Below are 20932 nucleotides of genomic sequence, written 5' to 3' on the forward strand. Positions count from 1 at the left end.
CGGATTATCAGATGTTGTCAGTATTAATCGTGCTGACACGTGCCGGATTATCAGATGTTGTCAGTATTAATCGTGCTGACAGGTGCCGGATTATCAGATATCATGAGTATTAATGGACCTGACAAATGCCGGATTATCAGATGTTATCGGTATTAATGGTGCTTACAGATGCTGGATTATCAGATGTTATCAGTATTAATGGTGTTGACAGGTGCCGGATTATCAGACTTCATCAGTATTAACCCCTTAACCCCCAAGGGTGGTTGGCACGTTAATGACCGGGCCAATTTTGACAATTCTTACCACTGTCCCTTTAAGAGGTCATAACTCTGGAACGCTTCCATGGATCCCGCCGGTGATTCTGACATTGCTTTTTTCTCACGACATAGTGTACTTCGTAGGGATATACTATTGAAGAGAAATAGCGCAATAGTGCATTATCCAGTGTAGGTATATCAATTTAAAAATAATACACTCACCAGATGGAGCTTGTAATAAGCATGGAGGATTCGCTGCTGCAGAAACCACAGATCCACGAGGGACCAACGTAGAAGATGCAGGAGAGGAGAAAAAGTGGTCAGACAATCCGCGCTGCAAATCACTTTGAACACCCAAAGGGCTTCACAGAAGTTTATAACGTGCAGCCATCCAATTAAAGACATCATATTTTTTCCACAAAAATGATCTTTTCACCCCCAATTTTTATTTTCCCAAGAGTAACAGGACCCCAAAAGTTATTGTGCAATTCATCCTGAGTACGCTGATACCCCATATATGGGGGTAAACCACTATTTGGGCACATGGCAGAGCTCGGAAGGGAAGCAGCGCCATTTAACTTTTTTGGCTGGAATTGAGATCGGACGCCATGTCGCGTTTGGAAAGCCCCTGAAGTGCCAAAACAGTGGAAACCCCCCAATTCTAACTCCCACCCTAACCCTAGCCCTGACCCTAGCTCTGACCCTAGCCCTAATGGGAAAATGGAAATAAATACATTTTTTTTTTATTTTATTATTTTTGCCTAACTAAGGGGGTGATAAAGGGGGGGTTTGATTTACTATTTATGGCGGGTTTTAATTTTTGGCAGCTGTCATACGCTAAAAGACCCTTTTTATTGTAAAAATAGTTTATGCATCACCACATTTTGAGAGCTATAATTTTTCCTTATTTTGACCCACCGAGTCATGTGAGGTCATATTTTTTGCGGGACGAGTTGACGTTTTTATTGGTACCATTTTCGGGCACGTGACATTTTCTGGTCGCTTTTTACTCCGATTTTTGGGACGCAGTATGAACAAAAACCAGCTTTTCAGGAATTTCTTTTGGGGGGGGGGTGCGTTTACACCGTTCCGCGTGCGGTAAAATTGATAAGGCGCTTTTATTCTTCGGGTCAGTATGATTACAGCGATACCTCTTTTATGTCTTTTTTTATGTTTTGGCGGTTTTATGCTATGAAAATTTTTTTTTATAAAAAAATAATTATTTTTGCATCGCTTTATTCTGCGAGCTATAACTTTTTTATTTTTTCTCTGATGATGCTGTGTGGTGGCTCGTTTGTTGCGGGACAAGATGTCGTTTTCAGCGGTACCATGGATATTTATATGCGTCTTTTTGATCGCGCGTTATTGCACTTTTTGTTCGTCGGTATGATAATAAATCATTAATTTTTGCGTCGTTTTTTATTTTTTAAGGGGAACGCTAAAGGGGTTAACTAATGGGACAGTTTTATAGGGTGGGTCATTACGGACGCGGCGATAACAAATAGGTGTACTTTTATTGTTTTTCTGTTTCTTTATTTTCAAAAAATGAATTTATTAGGGAATAATTTTTTTTCTTATTTATTTAACGATTTTATTAAAATTATTTTTACACTTTTTTTGTTTTTTACTTTATTATAATGTCCCATGGGGGACATCACTGTCCTGTGACAGATCGCTGATCTGTCACATCACAGATCGCTGTGACAGATCAGCGATCTGTCACAGGCACTGCTGCAGGCTTCCTCATGCCTGCGCTCTGCGGGCAGTGAGGAAGCCAGCTCCCTGCAGGCCCCCGAAGGTCCCCGTCGCCATATTGGATCCGGGGACCTGCAGGAAAGGCGACCCCCGCAGCGGCGCTGCACATCGCGCTGCTGTGGGGGTCGCAGGGAAGCACGGAGGGAGCCCCCTCCCTGCCGATGCTTCCTTTAACCCCCGGTACACCGCGATCATGTTTGATCGCGGTGTCCCAGGGGTTAACGTGTCGGGGGCGGTCACACATTGTGCCGGGTGTCAGCTGTGATAATCAGCTGACACCCGGCCGCGATCAGCTGCGCTCCCCCCCGTGAGCGCAGCTGATCGCATTAGACGTACTATTCCGTCCTTGGGACTTAGGTCCCAGGTCACATGGACGGAATAGTACGTCTAATGTAGGAAAGGGGTTGATGGACCTGACAGATACCGGATTATCAGATATTATCAGTATTAACATTAGTTTTTTTCATGTTTCACATAGAAGCTTATAGGGAAAAAAACACCAAAATTCGCACAGTTCAGCAAAGTCTTCAGCCTCCCAGCGATCGCAGATCACATGAAATCACATCCACTTTTCTTGCACATATAGGCCGTAGCGTAAATGCTGTGTCTTCCGCTGATTTTTTTTGGGGGGCAGAAATTCTGCTACGTTTAACTGTGTGAATAAATGCTGGGCAGGGTGCAATAGTTGACTGCTTTGTCTCCCATCCTTATAGGACCCCTAGCATGGTCCGCTGAGCTTTGAATGATCTTTTAATAGGCTTGGATTCTGATAAATAGTTGTTGCAATAATCGCTGGAACCAAGTCCTAGTGGCAGGGCTACAACCCACCTCCCCATAAAATATAATGTACCCCCCATAAGAATATAATACAACCCACCTCCCCATAGAATATAATGTACCCTCCATAGAATATAGTACAGCCCACCTCCCCATAGAATATAATGTACCCCCCCATAGAATATAATACAACCCACCTCCCCATAGAATATAATGTACCCCCCATAGAATATAGTACAGCCCACCTCCCCATAGAATATAATGTACCCCCCCATAGAATATAATACAACCCACCTCCCCATAGAATATAATGTAGCACCCCATAGAAAATAATGTACCCCCCATAGAATATAGTACAGCCCACCTCCCAATAGAATATAATGTACCCCCCATAGAATATAGTACAGCCCACCTCCCCATAGAATATAATGTAGCACCCCATAGAAAATAATGTACCCCCCATAGAATATAGTACAGCCCACCTCCCCATAGAATATAATGTAGCACCCCATAGAATATAGTACAGCCCACCTCCCCATAGAATATAATGTAGCACCCCATAGAATATAGTACAGCCCACCTCCCCATAGAATATAATGTAGCACCCCATAGAAAATAATGTACCCCCCATAGAATATAGTACAGCCCACCTCCCCATAGAATATAATGTAGCACCCCACAGAATATAATGTATCTCCCCCCCGGTGTGTATATGTACACGCCGGTCTCCTCATCATCACCGGTGAAGCCGCTGCTGGCACAGAGCTGACATCGTGCAGATGGCCCCGATCACATCAGACAGCGCCGCCCTTTGCTCTCCAATAGAATAGCGTCGTAGTGCGGTATGCGCGCATGCTACGACTCCGGCGACACGGTCCGCAGGAGGATTCTGACAGAAGGACACATGTCCGGTCATATTATAGATATATAGTCACGAGCGAACGGGTTGACACCCTTTAAACTGTTCCAGAAAATGAGTGCAATTTACACTTGTTTTGTTCTATACCTGTTACTTATCAAAAAGTGTGTGCAGTGCGGTGGCTGGGCGCAGGCAGGCGCACGTGGAGGGAGGGACTGCCGGAATAGGCAGCTGCTGGATCAGCCTATATTGCAACATGGGCAGCTGCTGTCACCGTCGCGAGTCCACCAGCCTCCAAAGCCCACTGGTCTACATCCAGACACCACCGCACACATCTCTATAAGCAGACCTCAGCGCTATTTATGTCCCAGTAATGGCCTACCACTATAAATTATGGAGATTTTTTAAAATGCCACCAGAGTGATCTGCTGACAAACTGAACATCCCTGTTGTCAAAATGTCCCGCCCCTGCTGTGTATTTTGGAGAAACTAGGTGACACGTTTGTGTTTCCTGCAGCTCATTTGCATATATGGATGAGCAAGCGCTGTGATTGGCTGCTGTAGAATCCTAGTATGTTTCAGTTGGAAGAGAGGTCAAAGGCCATCGTGTCTGTCCGCCTGCTGCTCAATGCAGCAATGGCAGGATTCACTAAACCCTCTCAGACAGATGTCTGTCCAGCCTCTGGGTGAACAGTCCCACCGAAGGAGAACTCGTCACCTCCTCTGGTGGCCGCCTGTTCCACTCATTGCTCACCCTCACTGTAAAAAAGTTTTTTTCTAATGTGTATCTTTTCCCTTTCATCCCATTGATTCTCGTGCTTCCATGTGCAAATGAGAATAAGGATGATCCCTCTACATTGGGGCAACCCTTCAGATATTGGTGTCCTCCATCTTATAGAAGGGAACGCCTTTCCGACAGAACAGGCTGACTGAACGTGACGGCCGTCGCCATGATCCCTATGGCCGGCGCATACACACTGCTATGTTGCTGATGTTGTAGCACATTACTTCAATGAAATATTAATGGTGCTGACACGTGCCGGATTATCAGACGTTGTCAGTATTAATCGTGGTGACACGTGCCGGATTATCAGATGTTGTCAGTATAAATCGTGCTGACACGTGCTGGATTATCAGATGTTGTCAGTATTAATCGTGCTGACACGTGCCGGATTATCAGATATCATGAGTATTAATGGACCTGAAACATGTGCCAGATTATCAGATGTTATCGGTATTAATGGTGCTTACAGATGCTGGATTATCAGATGTTATCAGTATTAATGGTGTTGACAGGTGCCGGATTATCAGACTTCATCAGTATTAATGGTGCTGACACGTGCCGGATTATCAGATGTTGTCAGTATTAATCGTGCTGACAGGTGCCGGATTATCAGATGTTGTCAGTATTAATCGTGCCGGATTATCAGATGTTGTCAGTATTAATCGTGCTGACACGTGCCGGATTATCAGATGTTGTCAGTATTAATCGTGCTGACAGGTGCCGGATTATCAGATATCATGAGTATTAATGGACCTGACAAATGCCGGATTATCAGATGTTGTCAGTATTAATCGTGGTGACAGGTGCCGGATTATCAGATGTTGTCAGTATTAATCGTGCCTACACGTGCCGGATTATCAGATGTTGTCAGTATTAATCGTGCTGACACGTGCCGGATTATCAGATATCATGAGTATTAATGGACCTGACAAATGCCAGATTATCAGATGTTATCGGTATTAATGGTGCTTACAGATGCTGGATTATCAGATGTTATCAGTATTAATGGTGTTGACAGGTGCCGGATTATCAGACTTCATCAGTATTAATGGTGCTGACACGTGCCGGATTATCAGATGTTGTCAGTATTTATTGTGCCGGATTATCAGATGTTGTCAGTACTAATCGTGCTGACATGTGCCGGATTATCAGATGTTGTCAGTACTAATCGTGCTGACACGTGCCGGATTATCAGATGTTGTCAGTATTAATCGTGCTGACACGTGCCGGAATAACAGATATCATGAGTATTAATGAGCCTGACAAATGCCAGATTATCAGATGTTATCGGTATTAATGGTGCTTACAGATGCTGGATTATCAGATGTTATCAGTATTAATGGTGTTGACAGGTGCCGGATTATCAGACTTCATCAGTATTAATGGTGCTGACACGTGCCGGATTATCAGATGTTGTCAGTATTAATCGTGCTGACACGTGCCGGATTATCAGATGTTGTCAGTATTAATCGTGCTGACAGGTGCCGGATTATCAGATATCATGAGTATTAATGGACCTGACAAATGCCGGATTATCAGATGTTATCGGTATTAATGGTGCTTACAGATGCTGGATTATCAGATGTTATCAGTATTAATGGTGTTGACAGGTGCCGGATTATCAGACTTCATCAGTATTAACCCCTTAACCCCCAAGGGTGGTTGGCACGTTAATGACCGGGCCAATTTTGACAATTCTTACCACTGTCCCTTTAAGAGGTCATAACTCTGGAACGCTTCCATGGATCCCGCCGGTGATTCTGACATTGCTTTTTTCTCACGACATAGTGTACTTCGTAGGGATATACTATTGAAGAGAAATAGCGCAATAGTGCATTATCCAGTGTAGGTATATCAATTTAAAAATAATACACTCACCAGATGGAGCTTGTAATAAGCATGGAGGATTCGCTGCTGCAGAAACCACAGATCCACGAGGGACCAACGTAGAAGATGCAGGAGAGGAGAAAAAGTGGTCAGACAATCCGCGCTGCAAATCACTTTGAACCCCCAAAGGGCTTCACAGAAGTTTATAACGTGCAGCCATCCAATTAAAGACATCATATTTTTTCCACAAAAATGATCTTTTCACCCCCAATTTTTATTTTCCCAAGAGTAACAGGACCCCAAAAGTTATTGTGCAATTCATCCTGAGTACGCTGATACCCCATATATGGGGGTAAACCACTATTTGGGCACATGGCAGAGCTCGGAAGGGAAGCAGCGCCATTTAACTTTTTTGGCTGGAATTGAGATCGGACGCCATGTCGCGTTTGGAAAGCCCCTGAAGTGCCAAAACAGTGGAAACCCCCCAATTCTAACTCCCACCCTAACCCTAGCCCTGACCCTAGCTCTGACCCTAGCCCTAATGGGAAAATGGAAATAAATACATTTTTTTTTTATTTTATTATTTTTGCCTAACTAAGGGGGTGATAAAGGGGGGGTTTGATTTACTATTTATGGCGGGTTTTAATTTTTGGCAGCTGTCATACGCTAAAAGACGCTTTTTATTGTAAAAATAGTTTATGCATCACCACATTTTGAGAGCTATAATTTTTCCTTATTTTGACCCACCGAGTCATGTGAGGTCATATTTTTTGCGGGACGAGTTGACGTTTTTATTGGTACCATTTTCGGGCACGAGACATTTTTTGGTCGCTTTTTACTCCGATTTTTGGGACGCAGTATGAACAAAAACCAGCTTTTCAGGAATTTCTTTTGGGGGGGGGGTGCGTTTACACCGTTCCGCGTGCGGTAAAATTGATAAGGCGCTTTTATTCTTCGGGTCAGTATGATTACAGCGATACCTCTTTTATGTCTTTTTTTATGTTTTGGCGGTTTTATGCTATGAAATTTTTTTTTTATAAAAAATAATTATTTTTGCATCGCTTTATTCTGCGAGCTATAACTTTTTTATTTTTTCTCTGATGATGCTGGGTGGTGGCTCGTTTGTTGCGGGACAAGATGTCGTTTTCAGCGGTACCATGGATATTTATATGCGTCTGTTTGATCGCGCGTTATTGCACTTTTTGTTCGTCGGTATGATAATAAATCATTAATTTTTGCGTCGTTTTTTATTTTTTAAGGGGAACGCTAAAGGGGTTAACTAATGGGACAGTTTTATAGGATGGGTCATTACGGACGCGGCGATAACAAATAGGTGTACTTTTATTGTTTTTCTGTTTCTTTATTTTCAAAAAATGAATTTATTAGGGAATAATTTTTTTTCTTATTTATTTAACGATTTTATTAAAATTATTTTTACAACTTTTTGTTTTTTACTTTATTATAATGTCCCATGGGGGACATCACTGTCCTGTGACAGATCGCTGATCTGTCACATCACAGATCGCTGTGACAGATCAGCGATCTGTCACAGGCACTGCTGCAGGCTTCCTCATGCCTGCGCTCTGCGGGCAGTGAGGAAGCCAGCTCCCTGCAGGCCCCCGAAGGTCCCCGTCGCCATATTGGATCCGGGGACCTGCAGGAAAGGCGACCCCCGCAGCGGCGCTGCACATCGCGCTGCTGTGGGGGTCGCAGGGAAGCACGGAGGGAGCCCCCTCCCTGCCGATGCTTCCTTTAACCCCCGGTACACCGCGATCATGTTTGATCGCGGTGTGCCAGGGGTTAACGTGTCGGGGGCGGTCACACATTGTGCCGGGTGTCAGCTGTGATAATCAGCTGACACCCGGCCGCGATCAGCTGCGCTCCCCCCGTGAGCGCAGCTGATCGCATTAGACGTACTATTCCGTCCTTGGGACTTAGGTCCCAGGTCACATGGACGGAATAGTACGTCTAATGTAGGAAAGGGGTTGATGGACCTGACAGATATCCCGGATTATCAGATATTATCAGTATTAACATTAGTTTTTTTCATGTTTCACATAGAAGCTTATAGGGAAAAAAAACACCAAAATTTGCACAGTTCAGCAGCGTCTTCAGCCTCCCAGCGATCGCAGATCGCATGAAATCACATCCACTTTTCTTGCACATATAGGCCGTAGCGTAAATGCTGTGTCTTCCGCTGATTTTTTTGGGGGGGCAGAAATTCTGCTACGTTTAACTGTGTGAATAAATGCTGGGCAGGGTGCAATAGTTGACTGCTTTGTCTCCCATCCTTATAGGACCCCTAGCATGGTCCGCTGAGCTTTGAATGATCTTTTAATAGGCTTGGATTCTGATAAATAGTTGTTGCAATAATCGCTGGAACCAAGTCCTAGTGGCAGGGCTACAACCCACCTCCCCATAAAATATAATGTACCCCCCATAAGAATATAATACAACCCACCTCCCCATAGAATATAATGTACCCCCCATAGAATATAGTACAGCCCACCTCCCCATAGAATATAATGTACCCCCCCATAGAATATAATACAACCCACCTCCCCATAGAATATAATGTACCCCCCATAGAATATAGTACAGCCCACCTCCCCATAGAATATAATGTACCCCCCCATAGAATATAATACAACCCACCTCCCCATAGAATATAATGTACCCCCCATAGAATATAATACAACCCACCTCTCCATAGAATATAATGTACCCCCCATAGAATATAGTACAGCCCACCTCCCCATAGAATATAATGTAGCACCCCATAGAAAATAATGTACCCCCCATAGAATATAGTACAGCCCACCTCCCCATAGAATATAATGTAGAACCCCATAGAATATAGTACAGCCCACCTCCCCATAGAATATAATGTAGCACCCCATAGAATATAGTACAGCCCACCTCCCCATAGAATATAATGTAGCACCCCATAGAAAATAATGTACCCCCCATAGAATATAGTACAGCCCACCTCCCCATAGAATATAATGTAGCACCCCACAGAATATAATGTATCTCCCCCCCGGTGTGTATATGTACACGCCGGTCTCCTCATCACCACCGGTGAAGCCGCTGCTGGCACAGAGCTGACATCGTGCAGATGGCCCCGATCACATCAGACAGCGCCGCCCTTTGCTCTCCAATAGAATAGCGTCATAGTGCGGTATGCGCGCATGCTACGACTCCGGCGACACGGTCCGCAGGAGGATTCTGACAGAAGGACACATGTCCGGTCATATTATAGATATATAGTCACGAGCGAACGGGTTGACACCCTTTAAACTGTTCCAGAAAATGAGTGCAATTTACACTTGTTTTGTTCTATACCTGTTACTTATCAAAAAGTGTGTGCAGTGCGGTGGCTGAACGCAGGCAGGCGCATATGGAGGGAGGGACTGCCGGAATAGGCAGCTGCTGGATCAGACTATATTGCAACATGGGCAGCTGCTGTCACCGTCGCAATCCCACCAGCCTCCGAAGCCCACTGGTCTACATCCAGACAATACCGCACACATCTCTATAAGCAGACCTCAGCGCTATTTATGTCCCAGTAATGGCCAACCACTATAAATTATGGAGATTTTTTAAAATGCCACCAGAGTGATCTGCTGACAAACTGAACATCCCTATTGTCAAAATGTCCCGCCCCTGCTGTGTATTTTGGAGAAACTAGGTGACACGTTTGTGTTTCCTGCAGCTCATTTGCATATATGGATGAGCAAGCGCTGTGATTGGCTGCTGTAGAATCCTAGTATGTTTCAGTTGGAAGAGAGGTCAAAGGCCATCGTGTCTGTCCGCCTGCTGCTCAATGCAGCAATGGCAGGATTCACTAAACCCTCTCAGACAGATGTCTGTCCAGCCTCTGGGTGAACAGTCCCACCGAAGGAGAACTCGTCACCTCCTCTGGTGGCCGCCTGTTCCACTCATTGCTCACCCTCACTGTCAAAAAGTTTTTTTCTAATGTATATCTTTTCCCTTTCATCCCATTGCTTCTCGTGCTTCCATGTGCAAATGAGAATAAGGATGATCCCTCTACATTGGGGCAACCCTTCAGATATTGGTGTCCTCCATCTTATAGAAGGGAACGCCTTTCCGACAGAACAGGCTGACTGAACGTGACGGCCGTCGCCATGATCCCTATGGCCGGCGCATACACACTGCTATGTTGCTGATGTTGTAGCACATTACTTCAATGAAATATTAATGGTGCTGACACGTGCCGGATTATCAGACGTTGTCAGTATTAATCGTGGTGACAGGTGCCGGATTATCAGATGTTGTAAGTATTAATCGTGCTGACACGTGCCGGATTATCAGATATCATGAGTATTAATGGACCTGAAACATGTGCCAGATTATCAGATGTTATCGGTATTAATGGTGCTTACAGATGCTGGATTATCAGATGTTATCAGTATTAATGGTGTTGACAGGTGCCGGATTATCAGACTTCATCAGTATTAATGGTGCTGACACGTGCCGGATTATCAGATGTTGTCAGTATTAATCGTGCTGACAGGTGCCGGATTATCAGATGTTGTCAGTATTAATCGTGCCGGATTATCAGATGTTGTCAGTATTAATCGTGCTGACACGTGCCGGATTATCAGATGTTGTCAGTATTAATCGTTCTGACAGGTGCCGGATTATCAGATATCATGAGTATTAATGGACCTGACAAATGCCGGATTATCAGATGTTGTCAGTATTAATCGTGGTGACAGGTGCCGGATTATCAGATGTTGTCAGTATTAATCGTGCCTACACGTGCCGGATTATCAGATGTTGTCAGTATTAATCGTGCTGACACGTGCCGGATTATCAGATATCATGAGTATTAATGGACCTGACAAATGCCAGATTATCAGATGTTATCGGTATTAATGGTGCTTACAGATGCTGGATTATCAGATGTTATCAGTATTAATGGTGTTGACAGGTGCCGGATTATCAGACTTCATCAGTATTAATGGTGCTGACACGTGCCGGATTATCAGATGTTGTCAGTATTAATCGTGCTGACAGGTGCGGGATTATCAGATGTTGTCAGTATTAATCGTGCCGGATTATCAGATGTTGTCAGTACTAATCGTGCTGACACGTGCCGGATTATCAGATGTTGTCAGTACTAATCGTGCTGACACATGCCGGATTATCAGATGTTGTCAGTATTAATCGTGCTGACACGTGCCGGAATAACAGATATCATGAGTATTAATGAGCCTGACAAATGCCAGATTATCAGATGTTATCGGTATTAATGGTGCTTACAGATGCTGGATTATCAGATGTTATCAGTATTAATGGTGTTGACAGGTGCCGGATTATCAGACTTCATCAGTATTAATGGTGCTGACACGTGCCGGATTATCAGATGTTGTCAGTATTAATCGTGCTGACATGTGCCGGATTATCAGATGTTGTCAGTATTAATCGTGCTGACAGGTGCCGGATTATCAGATATCATGAGTATTAATGGACCTGACAAATGCCGGATTATCAGATGTTATCGGTATTAATGGTGCTTACAGATGCTGGATTATCAGATGTTATCAGTATTAATGGTGTTGACAGGTGCCGGATTATCAGACTTCATCAGTATTAACCCCTTAACCCCCAAGGGTGGTTGGCACGTTAATGACCGGGCCAATTTTGACAATTCTTACCACTGTCCCTTTAAGAGGTCATAACTCTGGAACGCTTCCATGGATCCCGCCGGTGATTCTGACATTGCTTTTTTCTCACGACATAGTGTACTTCGTAGGGATATACTATTGAAGAGAAATAGCGCAATAGTGCATTATCCAGTGTAGGTATATCAATTTAAAAATAATACACTCACCAGATGGAGCTTGTAATAAGCATGGAGGATTCGCTGCTGCAGAAACCACAGATCCACGAGGGACCAACGTAGAAGATGCAGGAGAGGAGAAAAAGTGGTCAGACAATCCGCGCTGCAAATCACTTTGAACCCCCAAAGGGCTTCACAGAAGTTTATAACGTGCAGCCATCCAATTAAAGACATCATATTTTTTCCACAAAAATGATCTTTTCACCCCCAATTTTTATTTTCCCAAGAGTAACAGGACCCCAAAAGTTATTGTGCAATTCATCCTGAGTACGCTGATACCCCATATATGGGGGTAAACCACTATTTGGGCACATGGCAGAGCTCGGAAGGGAAGCAGCGCCATTTAACTTTTTTGGCTGGAATTGAGATCGGACGCCATGTCGCGTTTGGAAAGCCCCTGAAGTGCCAAAACAGTGGAAACCCCCCAATTCTAACTCCCACCCTAACCCTAGCCCTGACCCTAGCTCTGACCCTAGCCCTAATGGGAAAATGGAAATAAATACATTTTTTTTTTATTTTATTATTTTTGCCTAACTAAGGGGGTGATAAAGGGGGGGTTTGATTTACTATTTATGGCGGGTTTTAATTTTTGGCAGCTGTCATACGCTAAAAGACGCTTTTTATTGTAAAAATAGTTTATGCATCACCACATTTTGAGAGCTATAATTTTTCCTTATTTTGACCCACCGAGTCATGTGAGGTCATATTTTTTGCGGGACGAGTTGACGTTTTTATTGGTACCATTTTCGGGCACGTGACATTTTTTGGTCGCTTTTTACTCCGATTTTTGGGACGCAGTATGAACAAAAACCAGCTTTTCAGGAATTTCTTTTGGGGGGGGGTGCGTTTACACCGTTACGCGTGCGGTAAAATTGATAAGGCGCTTTTATTCTTCGGGTCAGTATGATTACAACGATACCTCTTTTATGTCTTTTTTTATGTTTTGGCGGTTTTATGCTATGAAAATTTTTTTTTAGAAAAAATAATTATTTTTGCATCGCTTTATTCTGCGAGCTATAACTTTTTTATTTTTTCTCTGATGATGCTGTGTGGTGGCTCGTTTGTTGCGGGACAAGATGTCGTTTTCAGCGGTACCATGGATATTTATATGCGTCTTTTTGATCGCGCGTTATTGCACTTTTTGTTCGTCGGTATGATAATAAATCATTAATTTTTGCGTCGTTTTTTATTTTTTAAGGGGAACGCTAAAGGGGTTAACTAATGGGACAGTTTTATAGGGTGGGTCATTACGGACGCGGCGATAACAAATAGGTGTACTTTTATTGTTTTTCTGTTTCTTTATTTTCAAAAAATGAATTTATTAGGGAATAATTTTTTTTCTTATTTATTTAACGATTTTATTAAAATTATTTTTACACTTTTTGTTTTTTACTTTATTATAATGTCCCATGGGGACATCACTGTCCTGTGACAGATCGCTGATCTGTCACATCACAGATCGCTGTGACAGATCAGCGATCTGTCACAGGCACTGCTGCAGGCTTCCTCATGCCTGCGCTCTGCGGGCAGTGAGGAAGCCAGCTCCCTGCAGGCCCCCGAAGGTCCCCGTCGCCATATTGGATCCGGGGACCTGCAGGAAAGGCGACCCCCGCAGCGGCGCTGCACATCGCGCTGCTGTGGGGGTCGCAGGGAAGCACGGAGGGAGCCCCCTCCCTGCCGATGCTTCCTTTAACCCCCGGTACACCGCGATCATGTTTGATCGCGGTGTGCCAGGGGTTAACGTGTCGGAGGCGGTCACACATTGTGCCGGGTGTCAGCTGTGATAATCAGCTGACACCCGGCCGCGATCAGCTGCGCTCCCCCCGTGAGCGCAGCTGATCGCATTAGACGTACTATTCCGTCCTTGGGACTTAGGTCCCAGGTCACATGGACGGAATAGTACGTCTAATGTAGGAAAGGGGTTGATGGACCTGACAGATACCGGATTATCAGATATTATCAGTATTAACATTAGTTTTTTTCATGTTTCACATAGAAGCTTATAGGGAAAAAAACACCAAAATTCGCACAGTTCAGCAGCGTCTTCAGCCTCCCAGCGATCGCAGATCGCATGAAATCACATCCACTTTTCTTGCACATATAGGCCGTAGCGTAAATGCTGTGTCTTCCGCTGATTTTTTTGGGGGGGCAGAAATTCTGCTACGTTTAACTGTGTGAATAAATGCTGGGCAGGGTGCAATAGTTGACTGCTTTGTCTCCCATCCTTATAGGACCCCTAGCATGGTCCGCTGAGCTTTGAATGATCTTTTAATAGGCTTGGATTCTGATAAATAGTTGTTGCAATAATCGCTGGAACCAAGTCCTAGTGGCAGGGCTACAACCCACCTCCCCATAAAATATAATGTACCCCCCATAAGAATATAATACAACCCACCTCCCCATAGAATATAATGTACCCCCCATAGAATATAGTACAGCCCACCTCCCCATAGAATATAATGTACCCCCCCATAGAATATAATACAACCCACCTCCCCATAGAATATAATGTACCCCCCATAGAATATAGTACAGCCCACCTCCCCATAGAATATAATGTACCCCCCCATAGAATATAATACAACCCACCTCCCCATAGAATATAATGTACCCCCCATAGAATATAATACAACCCACCTCCCCATAGAATATAATGTACCCCCCATAGAATATAGTACAGCCCACCTCCCCATAGAATATAATGTACCCCCCATAGAATATAGTACAGCCCACCTCCCCATAGAATATAATGTAGCACCCCATAAAATATAATGTACCCCCCAAAAGAATTTAATACAACCCACCTCCCCATAGAATATAATGTACCCCCCATAGAATATAGTACAGCCCACCTCCCCATAGAATATAATGTACCCCCCATAGAATATAATACAACCCACCTCCCCATAGAATATAATGTACCCCCCATAGAATATAGTACAGCCCATCTCCCCATAGAATATAATGTACCCCCCCCATAGAATATAATACAACCCACCTCCCCATAGAATATAATGTACCCCCCATAGAATATAATACAACCCACCTCCCCATAGAATATAATGTACCCCCCATAGAATATAGTACAGCCCACCTCCCCATAGAATATAATGTACCCCCATAGAATATAGTACAGCCCACCTCCCCATAGAATATAATGTACCCCCCATAGAATATAGTACAGCCCACCTCCCCATAGAATATAATGTAGCACCCCATAGAATATAGTACAGCCCACCTCCCCATAAAATATAATGTAGCACCACATAGAATATAGTATAGACCACCTCCCCATAGAATATAATGTACCCCCCATAGAATATAGTACAGCCCACCTCCCCATAGAATATAATGTAGCACCCCACAGAATATAATGTATCTCCCCCCCGGTGTGTATATGTACACGCCGGTCTCCTCATCACCACCGGTGAAGCCGCTGCTGGCACAGAGCTGACATCGTGCAGATGGCCCCGATCACATCAGACAGCGCCGCCCTTTGCTCTCCAATAGAATATCGTCGTAGTGCGGTATGCGCGCATGCTACGACTCCGGCGACACGGTCCGCAGGAGGATTCTGACAGAAGGACACATGTCCGGTCATATTATAGATATATAGTCACGAGCGAACGGGTTGACACCCTTTAAACTGTTCCAGAAAATGAGTGCAATTTACACTTGTTTTGTTCTATACCTGTTACTTATCAAAAGGTGTGTGCAGTGCGGTGGCTAGGCGCAGACATGCGCACGTGGAGGGAGGGACCGCCGGAATAGGCAGCTGCTGGATCAGACTATATTGCAACATGGGCAGCTGCTGTCACCGTCGCGATCCCACCAGCCTCCGAAGCCCACTGGTCTACATCCAGACACCACCGCACACATCTCTATAAGCAGACCTAAGCGCTATTTATGTCCCAGTAATGGCCAACCACTATAAATTATGGAGATATTTTAAAATGCCACCAGAGTGATCTTCTGACAAACTGAACATCCCTGTTGTCAAAATGTCCCGCCACTGCTGTGTATTTTGGAGAAACTAGGTGACACGTTTGTGTTTCCTGCAGCTCATTTGCATATGTGGATGAGCAAGCGCTGTGATTGGCTGCTGTAGAATCCTAGTATGTTTCAGTTGGAAGAGAGGTCAAAGGCCATCGTGTCTGTCCGCCTGCTGCTCAATGCAGCAATGGCAGGATTCACTAAACCCTCTCAGACAGATGTCTGTCCAGCCTCTGGGTGAACAGTCCCACCGAAGGAGAACTCGTCACCTCCTCTGGTGGCCGCCTGTTCCACTCATTGCTCACCCTCACTGTCAAAAAGTTTTTTTCTAATGTGTATCTTTTCCCTTTCATCCCATTGCTTCTCGTGCTTCCATGTGCAAATGAGAATAAGGATGATCCCTCTACATTGGGGCAACCCTTCAGATATTGGTGTCCTCCATCTTATAGAAGGGAACGCCTTTCCGACAGAACAGGCTGACTGAACGTGACGGCCGTCGCCATGATCCCTATGGCCGGCGCATACACACTGCTATGTTGCTGATGTTGTAGCACATTACTTCAATGAAATATTAATGGTGCTGACACGTGCCGGATTATCAGACGTTGTCAGTATTAATCGTGGTGACAGGTGCCGGATTATCAGATGTTGTAAGTATTAATCGTGCTGACACGTGCCGGATTATCAGATGTTGTAAGTATTAATCGTGCTGACACGTGCCAGATTATCAGATATCATGAGTATTAATGGACCTGAAACATGTGCCAGATTATCAGATGTTATCGGTATTAATGGTGCTTACAGATGCTGGATTATCAGATGTTATCAGTATTAATGGTGTTGACAGGTGCCGGATTATCAGACTTCATCAGTATTAATGGTGCTGACACGTGCCGGATTATCAGATGTTGTCAGTATTAATCGTGCTGACAGGTGCCGGATTATCAGATGTTGTCAGTATTAATCGTGCCGGATTATCAGATGTTGTCAGTATTAATCGTGCTGACACGTGCCGGATTATCAGCTGTTGTCAGTATTAATCGTGCTGACAGGTGCCGGATTATCAGATATCATGAGTATTAATGGACCTGACAAATGCCGGATTATCAGATGTTGTCAGTATTAATCGTGGTGACAGGTGCCGGATTATCAGATGTTGTCAGTATTAATCGTGCCTACACGTGCCGGATTATCAGATGTTGTCAGTATTAATCGTGCTGACACGTGCCGGATTATCAGATATCATGAGTATTAATGGACCTGACAAATGCCAGATTATCAGATGTTAACGGTATTAATGGTGCTTACAGATGCTGGATTATCAGATGTTATCAGTATTAATGGTGTTGACAGGTGCCGGATTATCAGACTTCATCAGTATTAATGGTGCTGACACGTGCCGGATTATCAGATGTTGTCAGTATTTATCGTGCCGGATTATCAGATGTTGTCAGTACTAATCGTGCTGACACGTGCCGGAATATCAGATGTTGTCAGTACTAATCGTGCTGACACGTGCCGGATTATCAGATGTTGTCAATATTAATCGTGCTGACACGTGCCGGAATAACAGATATCATGAGTATTAATGAGCCTGACAAATGCCAGATTATCAGATGTTATCGGTATTAATGGTGCTTACAGATGCTGGATTATCAGATGTTATCAGTATTAATGGTGTTGACAGGTGCCGGATTATCAGACTTCATCAGTATTAATGGTGCTGACACGTGCCGGATTATCAGATGTCAGTATTAATCGTGCTGACACGTGCCGGATTATCAGATATCATGAGTATTAATGGACCTGACAAATGCCGGATTATCAGATGTTATCGGAATTAATGGTGCTTACAGATGCTGGATTATCAGATGTTATCAGTATTAATGGTGTTGACAGGTGCCGGATTATCAGACTTCATCAGTATTAACCCCTTAACCCCCAAGGGTGGTTGGCACGTTAATGACCGGGCCAATTTTGACAATTCTTACCACTGTCCCTTTAAGAGGTCATAACTCTGGAACGCTTCCATGGATCCCGCCGGTGATTCTGACATTGCTTTTTTCTCACGACATAGTGTACTTCGTAGGGATATACTATTGAAGAGAAATAGCGCAATAGTGCATTATCCAGTGTAGGTATATCAATTTAAAAATAATACACTCACCAGATGGAGCTTGTAATAAGCATGGAGGATTCGCTGCTGCAGAAACCACAGATCCACGAGGGACCAACGTAGAAGATGCAGGAGAGGAGAAAAAGTGGTCAGACAATCCGCGCTGCAAATCACTTTGAACCCCCAAAGGGCTTCACAGAAGTTTATAACGTGCAGCCATCCAATTAAAGACATCATATTTTTTCCACAAAAATGATCTTTTCACCCCCAATTTTTATTTTCCCAAGAGTAACAGGACCCCAAAAGTTATTGTGCAATTCATCCTGAGTACGCTGATACCCCATATATGGGGGTAAACCACTATTTGGGCACATGGCAGAGCTCGGAAGGGAAGCAGCGCCATTTAACTTTTTTGGCTGGAATTGAGATCGGACGCCATGTCGCGTTTGGAAAGCCCCTGAAGTGCCAAAACAGTGGAAACCCCCCAATTCTAACTCCCACCCTAACCCTAGCCCTGACCCTAGCTCTGACCCTAGCCCTAATGGGAAAATGGAAATAAATACATTTTTTTTTTATTTTATTATTTTTGCCTAACTAAGGGGGTGATAAAGGGGGGGTTTGATTTACTATTTATGGCGGGTTTTAATTTTTGGCAGCTGTCATACGCTAAAAGACCCTTTTTATTGTAAAAATAGTTTATGCATCACCACATTTTGAGAGCTATAATTTTTCCTTATTTTGACCCACCGAGTCATGTGAGGTCATATTTTTTGCGGGACGAGTTGACGTTTTTATTGGTACCATTTTCGGGCACGTGACATTTTTTGGTCGCTTTTTACTCCGATTTTTGGGACGCAGTATGAACAAAAACCAGCTTTTCAGGAATTTCTTTTGGGGGGGGGTGCGTTTACACCGTTCCGCGTGCGGTAAAATTGATAAGGCGCTTTTATTCTTCGGGTCAGTATGATTACAGCGATACCTCTTTTATGTCTTTTTTTATGTTTTGGCGGTTTTATGCTAAGAAAATTTTTTTTTATAAAAAATAATTATTTTTGCATCGCTTTATTCTGCGAGCTATAACTTTTTTATTTTTTCTCTGATGATGCTGTGTGGTGGCTCGTTTGTTGCGGGACAAGATGTCGTTTTCAGCGGTACCATGGATATTTATATGCGTCTTTTTGATCGCGCGTTATTGCACTTTTTGTTCGTCGGTATGATAATAAATCATTAATTTTTGCGTCGTTTTTTATTTTTTAAGGGGAACGCTAAAGGGGTTAACTAATGGGACAGTTTTATAGGGTGGGTCATTACGGACGCGGCGATAACAAATAGGTGTACTTTTATTGTTTTTCTGTTTCTTTATTTTCAAAAAATGAATTTATTAGGGAATAATTTTTTTTCTTATTTATTTAACGATTTTATTAAAATTATTTTTACACTTTTTGTTTTTTACTTTATTATAATGTCCCATGGGGGACATCACTGTCCTGTGACAGATCGCTGATCTGTCACATCACAGATCGCTGTGACAGATCAGCGATCTGTCACAGGCACTGCTGCAGGCTTCCTCATGCCTGCGCTCTGCGGGCAGTGAGGAAGCCAGCTCCCTGCAGGCCCCCGAAGGTCCCCGTCGCCATATTGGATCCGGGGACCTGCAGGAAAGGCGACCCCCGCAGCGGCGCTGCACATCGCGCTGCTGTGGGGGTCGCAGGGAAGCACGGAGGGAGCCCCCTCCCTGCCGATGCTTCCTTTAACCCCCGGTACACCGCGATCATGTTTGATCGCGGTGTGCCAGGGGTTAACGTGTCGGGGGCGGTCACACATTGTGCCGGGTGTCAGCTGTGATAATCAGCTGACACCCGGCCGCGATCAGTTGCGCTCCCCCCGTGAGTGCAGCTGATCGCATTAGACGTACTATTCCGTCCTTGGGACTTAGGTCCCAGGTCACATGGACGGAATAGTACGTCTAATGTAGGAAAGGGGTTGATGGACCTGACAGATACCGGATTATCAGATATTATCAGTATTAACATTAGTTTTTTTCATGTTTCACATAGAAGCTTATAGGGAAAAAAACACCAAAATTCGCACAGTTCAGCAGCGTCTTCAGCCTCCCAGCGATCGCAGATCGCATGAAATCACATCCACTTTTCTTGCACATATAGGCCGTAGCGTAAATGCTGTGTCTTCCGCTGATTTTTTTGGGGGGGCAGAAATTCTGCTACGTTTAACTGTGTGAATAAATGCTGGGCAGGGTGCAATAGTTGACTGCTTTGTCTCCCATCCTTATAGGACCCCTAGCATGGTCCGCTGAGCTTTGAATGATCTTTTAATAGGCTTGGATTCTGATAAATAGTTGTTGCAATAATCGCTGGAACCAAGTCCTAGTGGCAGGGCTACAACCCACCTCCCCATAAAATATAATGTACCCCCCATAAGAATATAATACAACCCACCTCCCCATAGAATATAATGTACCCCCCATAGAATATAGTACAGCCCACCTCCCCATAGAATATAATGTACCCCCCCATAGAATATAATACAACCCACCTCCCCATAGAATAAAATGTACCCCCCATAGAATATAGTACAGCCCACCTCCCCATAGAATATAATGTACCCCCCCATAGAATATAATACAACCCACCTCCCCATAGAATATAATGTACCCCCCATAGAATATAGTACAGCC

The sequence above is a fragment of the Dendrobates tinctorius genome, unplaced genomic scaffold, assembly GCF_039654945.1.
Source record: "Dendrobates tinctorius isolate UK_male_01 unplaced genomic scaffold, ASM3965494v1 ptg000250l, whole genome shotgun sequence".
Taxonomy (NCBI): domain Eukaryota; kingdom Metazoa; phylum Chordata; class Amphibia; order Anura; family Dendrobatidae; genus Dendrobates; species Dendrobates tinctorius.